Genomic DNA, 8384 nt, shown 5'->3' with positions numbered 1-8384 from the left:
TAATAAGTTCAGACCTTTTCTGTCGGAGATCATTGGTCCTTCGCAAGGCGGGTTCATTTCAGGGAGAGGAACCACAAAGAATATTATCATTGCTCAAGAGATTATGTACTTCATGAGGAATACCAAGTCTTGAAAAGGAACCATGACGTTCAAGATTGACTTGGAAGAAGCTTATGACATGGTAGACTGGCATTTTTTAAAAGCTACTTTGGTCCGATTTGGGTTTCCAAAGGCTACCATTAATCCTATATTGAATTGTGTGACTTCCTCTTTGTTGACAGTTTTGTGGAATGGGAACAGGCTCCAAAATTTCAATCCAAAGAGAGAGTTGAGGCAAGGAGATGCCATGTCTTCATATCTATTTGTACTCTGTATGAAAATGCTTGCCTGCTTTATCTCTCATAGAGTTTTCCAAGGTTCGTGGAACCCAGTAGCGGTTTCTAAACGGCCCTCGACTCTCTCATGTGATATTTGTAGATGACCTCTTACTTTTCTGTAAGGCATCGAAAGCTTAAGTAATAGAGGTTATGCATTGCCTGGACTTATTTTCTAGAGAATCAAGTCTAAAGGTAAATCTTCATAAGTCGAAGGCCCAGTGTTCCAAGAGGGTGTCGGAGAGGAGGAAAGAGGTTCTCATAAGGGTCTCTAACATTCGGTTCTGCAATGATTTAGGTAAATACTTGGGAATTAACATCATCCATGCCATAGCTTCTAGGAGGATGGCTTAGGAGGTTATTGAAAAAATTTCGAGGAAGCTCTCCAGTTGGAAAGGATGCCTGTTGAATAAGGCAGGGAGGCTTTGTCTTGTCAAATCAGTTATGACCTCTATCCTGGTTTGTGACATGTAAATTTCTCTTCTTTCGAAGTATGCATGTAATAAAATTGATTCCTTGATGAGATAGTTCTTGTGGAAAGGCTATGCGACCGAAAAAGGACTGCCTCTGGTCTGGTGGGAGGCCGTCATAACTCCTAAAATGGTAGGAGGATTGGGTATTAGGGATACTTCCTGTGCTAACATGGCGCTTCTGAAAAAGTTGGTATGTGATTGTCTAAATAATAGCGAGAAGTTGTTGGTGCAGGTTTTGAAGCATAAATATCTCAGAAATCAGTCTGGTATGAGCAGAAATAGTAGAAATTCTTCATCGGCTACCTGGAAGAACATTGTTAGTGCCTATGAGCATCTCAAGGAAAGGATTCATTGGAATGTTAGGGATGTCCACAAATCAGTTTAGTATGATGAGTGGATTCCTTTTGGTAAGCTTTGCAACCTTGTTCCTTATGTGCATATTTCTGAATCAGATTTCAAAAGTGGTTGACTTGTGGAAAGGGATATCATGGGAGGTAGATAGTCTTACCATGCCTATTTTGCATGAGATTAAGCAGTTTATTCATGGTCTGAGATATCATAGTTTAACTGAGTTGGAGCCACAGTAGGAGTGGTGGCCTGCGGTAACAAAAAAGTATAGTACAAGAGAGAGTTATAGATAGTTATTAGAGAAAACCTTGAATTGGAATGCCAATAGCAACTGGAACTGGTTGTGGAATACTAACATTCCGGAGAAGTTCAAATTCACTATGTGGCTTGGCTTACATGATGCTCTACCGACTGAGACATTTTGATTCAAGTGGCATTTAGCTTCTTCATATATGTATAAGAGATGTTACAGGACGCAGGAAACAATGGAGCATTGCCTTAGAGACTGTGAACGATTAAAGGCAATTTGGCATATGTTGAATCCTAGTATCCTAGACTCGACGACTGGTACTGATTTTGAAGAGTGGTTTCGGAAGGCCTTGGCTGATAATGAGGTGTCTTTTGGTGCAGGACTTTGGTGGGTATGGAGACATAGGTGCAATGACATATTCAATACTGACAACCCTTAGACAGACCACAAAGTTGTTGCCTTGGCCAGAATTACCACCAAGGACTTACAGGTTTGCAGGAATCGAAACAATACCTTTAGGTCTCTCCAAAATTGCCTGTGTTGGGAACCACTGATAGGCAATAGTTTTAAAGTTAATTGTGACGCAAGATTGTTTCTGGATTTAAATTTAGCGAGATTCGGGTGTATTATTAGAGATTCTAAGGGAGGTTAGATCTCGGACTGCTCTGGAAGCATTCTCCCTAGTCTATCATCAGATGTGAATTATTTGCTGCTTGAAAGGGGTTGGTTTTAGCTTAGAATTGCGGTTTGAGGGATATTATATGTGAAACGAATTGCCTTGACATTCTGCCCATTATGCATGATCTTACAAGTGGGTATTCATCTGAAGTAACAGATTTGGTTCACAAGATTCAAGAGTTTTTATCTTGTCCTTGGCTTGTTCACGTTGAGTGGGTGTCCCGAAAAGCAAATAGAGCTGCGGATGGGATGATTAGATATGGTGACAAGAGTAACTCTAATCATGTTATTTAGTCTGAGTCTTGTGTTTATCTCCAACAAATCATCCGCTCGGATATAGGATAGTGTTTATTTTATTTCTATGCGTGTTTAGATAAAAAAAAGATAAATATTGACTAAAACTTTTTGAAAATTAAAATGTCCACTTTTAAAAACGTCAAAGACAAATTTAGATAATAACTCCTAAAAAATTTTTAATTATTAATTTTTTTCCAAACAAATTATATCTAATTCAAAATTTAAATTTTAATATTTTTATTTAAATATTTTAAATTATTAATTTTTTCTCAAAATCCTAATAAACTTATTCAATCCAAATCACAAGAATTTAAATTGAATTGAATTAAAAAATAAATTCAAATTGATACTATGCAAATTATAATCGTTTAAATCAAATTGAATTAGATTAAAAAAAATCCAATCCATAAAATCCAAATAACAACAACTTATACTTACGTTCTAAATCGATTTAAATCGTATTGCAAATATCTTTTCTTATATTACAATTAGTAAAATGTTTTATTTTATTTAAGGGTAAAGTAATATTTTGGTCCTCAACATTTGGGTCGAATTTTAATGTAGTCTGAAATAGGACATTTGAAACGTCAGGGACCAAATTTTTATTTATCCCAAACGTTAAGAACTAAAATAATACTTTATGTTAGGAAATTATTTTAATTTTCTAATTTGTTTGTGGGCAATACGTATATTAATTATAATCACAAATTGTGCTATTTCAAATTAAATATCTTATATTATTGACAGCCCAAAGTATAAGTCAACTGTAGCCCAATAAACCAGGGGCAGCCCATCAAGTTAATATCCCTCAAGAATAGTTAACAAGTGTGGGTGTGAAAAAGAGATCAGTTTTGTTAGGATTAAAAACATGGTTCATTTTTTTTCTGTACACATTCTTTCTCATTCAATAAAAGTTACTTCATAAATTCTTCAAGATTCTCTTCTTCTTTCATGGTATCACGAGCTTCAGGTTTTTCTCAACCATGGATGCATCTCCATATTCATCTAACAATTCACCTCCTGTGACCAACAACAATAACAATAATTCAAACCCTGGAAATTCTGCCAACAACAACAGCAATAATCTTCTTGCTAATCTCAATCCTTTTCTTTCCCACCTCAGTTGTTCAACTCCCGATCCTTTACTCAGATTAGTGATAAATTAGGAGAAAGAAATCACAAAACTTGGCAACAACAAGCATTGGCGGTAGTTCGAGGTCAGCTTTTGGAAAATCATCTCTATAAAGATCATGTTCCTCCTAGATTCACTACGATTGAAGATCAACAAAATGGAATCGAGTCATCAGCGTATACCCAGTGGCTTCAAGATGATTATAATCTCCCGTCTTGGCTTCTGACATCTATTGATCCTGTATTCAAAACTAAAATGGTTGGTTGCTCTTTCAGTCATGAAATTTGGGTAGAATTGAACAATATTTTGAGGAATCTACCAAATATCGTGTCAAACAGCTCAAAGCATAAATAAAGATTGTCAAGAAGCAAGGTTCAATAGCTTCTGAATATATTTCGAAAATTAAGGAGATTGTAGATTCTTTGGCAGCTTTAGGCTCTCCTTTAACTGTTGAAGAACATGTTGATGCATTGCTTGAGGGATTGAATGAAGAATATCAAGTTTTACTGCATATTGTCAATTCCAAACGAGAAATTTTCAGCCTTTGTGAGGTTGAAACTCAAATTTTGACCTTTGATGTTATGCTTGATAAATTTTGAAAATCCACAACCTCTATGATTCAAGCTAATATCTCTCAGAGTTTATTTCCTTCCAATTCCAATTCAGGTCATGGTTTTGGAGGAAAAAGAGGTAGAGGTGGTAGGTTTTCACGAGGAGGCAGATCCTTTTTCAATCAGAATAGGCCACAATGCCAGGTATGTGGTAGATTTGGCCACATTGCTTGGCATTGTTTCAACAAATTCAACCAACATATACTTCATGCATCACAAAATTCTCAGACTCCCTCTTCCACCTCCTTTACCAATTCACCAAACTCTTCTAATCTGTCACAAGCCAGTACCACTACAGCTACACCACCATCACCCCCTCCATCTTTTCATCATCCTACTGCCTACATAGCTACTCCAGGATTTATTGCTGACTCCTCCTGGTACCAGATACTGGTGCTTCCCACCACATTACTCCTGATTCATCTTCGTTTATCACATCCTCAGATTACTCAGACCCTGACCAAGTTCAGATTGAGAATGGCTCAGGTTTGCCTATATCTAAAATTGGTACTTCTTTATTATATGCTTATGATTCTATTAGATATTTCAGATTACAATAATTAATTTATTCTCCAGAAATCACCAAAAATCTTATCAGTGTCTCTAAATTTACTGAATATAATGATGTTTATTTTCAATTTTATGCTCACGTGTGTTTTGTTAAATGCCAGCAAACTGACAAAGTGCTTCTTCAAGGACATAGACAGGGTGGCATTTACAGATTTTTCAATGTTACTGTTCCTTATTTTTCTTTAGATTCTTTACAACCTTGTGCTTTTATTTCTTCCAAAGTTTCTTTGAACTTGTGGCATAAAAGACTTGGCCACACAGCCAAGAAAAATGTACTCATAATTCTATCAAGTTGTAATATTGACATGGATAAGAATAAAGATACTTTGTTTCCTGATGTGTGTGAAAACTGTATGCATGCTAAAATGCATAAATTGCCTTTTAATTCCTCACTTACTGTCTACACTGCACCTCTCCAACTTGTTTACTATGATGTTTGGGGTCCAACACCCATTGTATCACACTTAGGATTTCATTATTATGTTACCTTTATTGATGCATATTCTCGATATACTTTTTTTTATTTGTCTCTAAATCTTAAGTTCTGTTAGCTTTCAAACAGTTTAAACAGCAAATGGAGAATCTTACAAACCACAAAATAAAAGCTTTTCAGTCTGATAATGGTGGGGAATACACTTCTCATCAGTTCAGTCAATTCATGGCCAATGAAAGTATTGTTCAAAGGTTTAGTTATCCTTACACTCCAGAACAAAATGGCAAAGCTGAGAGAAAATATAGGCACCTCATTGAAATGAGTCTTGCCATGCTATCTACAGCCTCTTTGCCATTTATTTTCTGGGATGAAGCTGTTTTAACAGCGACTTACTTAATTATTCGCATCCCAACTCCAATTTTGGACCACAAATCTCCTTATGAGACATTGTTTAACACTGTCCCTGATTATACTTCTCTAAGAGTTTTTGGTAGTAGTTGTTTTCCTCTTTTACGGCCTTACAATAAGACAAAGTTGGATTTTAGATCTCATAAATGTGTCTTTCTTGGTTATGCCCCAAACTCAAAAGGCTACAAATGCCTTTCACCTTGTGGTAAACTTTATACCACAAGACATGTTCAATTTGATGAAACTTCCTTTCCTTACAAGGAATTATTTGTTAAAACTAATAAGAATGACTCCTCTAGAGATTCTGATAAATCTAGTTCTTTTAACCATTTTATTCCTAGTATAGGTTCTGTTTTAGGCTCTTCATCTCATAGTTCTTCTATTTCGAATATTTAATATACAAATCGTAATCCTAGCGATATTAGTAGTCATAATCCAAGTACTCCTAGTAATTCTAATTTCATACACTTTCCTATTGAAACACAGCATCCTATTCCGTCTTTGGGATACAAACTTGCCCTCCACCTATTGACCCTACCAATAATAATAATAATAATAATAATAATAATAATAATAATAATAATAATAATTCTGCACCCATTTCTACATCTGTAGATGTTCTTATATCTCCTAAACCTCTAAATCAACATCCAATGCTCACTAGGTCTAAAACTGGAAATTCTAAACCCAAAGTCTTAATTAGTAATGTTGATTTAATCATTTTACGTGAAACACCTCCTAAAATACCTAGCTATTCCTCATTGGAAAAATGCTATGCAAGAGGAGTATGATGCCTTAATCAGAAATCATACTTGGACACTTGTGTCAAAACCTCAAAATGCTAAAATTATTGGATCTAAATGGGTTTTTACTATAAAAAGGCTTCCTAATGGCACCATACAAAAGTACAAAGCCAGATTGGTGGCTCAAGGCTTCCACCAATCTGAAGGCTTTGACTTTGAACAGGTGTTTAGTCCTGTTATCAGACCTGCCACCATTCGAATTGTGTTAAGTATAACTTTATCTAAAGACTGGTTTATAAGACAATTGGATTTTAATAATGCTTTTCTTAATGGTGATTTACATGAAACTATATATATGCATCAACCTACTGGTTTCTCCCATGATTCTGACAGTTTAGTGTGTAAATTAAATAAAGCCCTTTATGGCCTGAAGCAGGCTCCGAGAGAATGGTTTTTAAAACTTAGTAATACTCTAAATAGTTTTGGCTTTGTTAGTACTAAGTCTGATACATCTTTATTCATCAAACATGGCTCTCATTATGTCATTTACATTCTATGTTATGTTGATGACATTATCATTACTGGTAATGATTCGAATAAAATTGATGTTATGATACAAAAGTTAAACAAGATTTTTACTCTAAAAGACTTGGGAGAGTTATCCTACTTTCTTGGTATTGAGGTTCATAAAACTGAAACTGGACAGCTTCATTTATCTTAAACTAAATACATTAAAAACTTATTGTCTAAATTAGGAATGAGTACGGCAAGTGCTATGCCTACTCCTATGATCTCCTCTTTGCAGTTACTGTCTACAGGTTCAGAACAATTTGAGGATCCGAAGCTCTTCAGACTGTGGTAGGTACATTGCAATATGTTACTATCACTAGGCCTGACCTGAGTTTTGCTGTGAGGAAGGTTTCTCAATTCATGCACAACCCTTTACTTGCTCACTGGAAGGCTGTGAAGAGGATTTTACGATATCTTCAAGGAACACAAGAACATGGTTTGCTTTTACATAAATGCAATGACTATAAGTTGTATGGTTTTTCTGATTCTGACTGGGTAGCAGATCTAGAGGATCGGAGGTCTGTTTTGGGTTATTGTGTATTCTTCGGAGCTAATTTGGTTACTTGGTCTTGCAGAAAACAAACAACTATAAGTAGGTCATCAACTGAGGCAAAATTTCAAAGCCTGGCAGCCTGTGAAGCAGATATTACATGGGTGAAGAATTTGCTGTCCGGGTTGAAGATTGCATTGACTACTGCTCCGTCTATATTTTGTGACAATTTAAGTACTATTTTGCTCACTGCAAATCCAGTCTTACATGACAAAATGAAGCACTTTCAGTTAGATATCCAAGTTGTTCGAGAAAAGATCAACAATAAATCATTACAAGTTGTACATATTTCTGGAATTGAATAAGTTGCTGATATTTTAACAAAACCTTTGTCAGCAACCAGTTATGAGAGGCTCAAAGACAAGCTCAGAGTTGTTCCAAGGAGCAACTTAAGCTTGAGGAGGGGGGTATTGAGCCCAAAGTATAAGTCAACTGTAGCCCAATAAACCAGGGGCAGCCCATCAAGTTAATATCCCTCAAGAATAGTTAATAAGTGTGGGTGTGAAAAGGGGGATCAGTTTTGTTAGGATTAAAAACATGGTTTATTTTCTTTCTGTACACATTATTTCTCATTCAATAAAAGTTACTTTATAAATTCTTCAAGATTCTCTTCTTCTTTCATATATAATGGTGATCTCATTCATTGTTATAAATGCTGAATTGAATAAGTCATAATTACTTTTGATTTGGAATTAAATGAGAATAAAATCAGATATTGTCTTTTGTTCTTTAAATAATTATCTTTTAGATTTTAGATATATTATCTTTTAGACTTTAGATACTATTTTATTTGGTTTTTAGGGTTTAATGGGTGTCATGCTCAAATATAAATAGTGCCTTTAAGGTTTCGGTCTCCAGCATACCAAAGCTACCTCAGCAACTCTTTTTCCATCAGAGAAGTTGTAATTCAGCCGCCTAGGAATATAGAAGACTTTGGTTGAGGAAGA

General features: G+C 35.3%; 1 pseudogene; it reads left to right on the top strand.

Annotated features, from left to right (window-relative positions):
- Nucleotides 1-7074: 7074 nt before the first annotated feature.
- LOC107632610 (secreted RxLR effector protein 161 pseudogene) lies at nt 7075-7742 on the top strand (annotated as a pseudogene).
- Nucleotides 7743-8384: the final 642 nt, after the last annotated feature.

The sequence above is a fragment of the Arachis ipaensis genome, chromosome B3 (assembly GCF_059453495.1).
Source record: "Arachis ipaensis isolate K30076 ecotype BB chromosome B3, ASM5945349v1, whole genome shotgun sequence".
NCBI lineage: Eukaryota > Viridiplantae > Streptophyta > Magnoliopsida > Fabales > Fabaceae > Arachis > Arachis ipaensis.
Note: the sequence above shows the minus strand (reverse complement) of the source record. Positions and strands in the feature narration are given on the sequence as shown.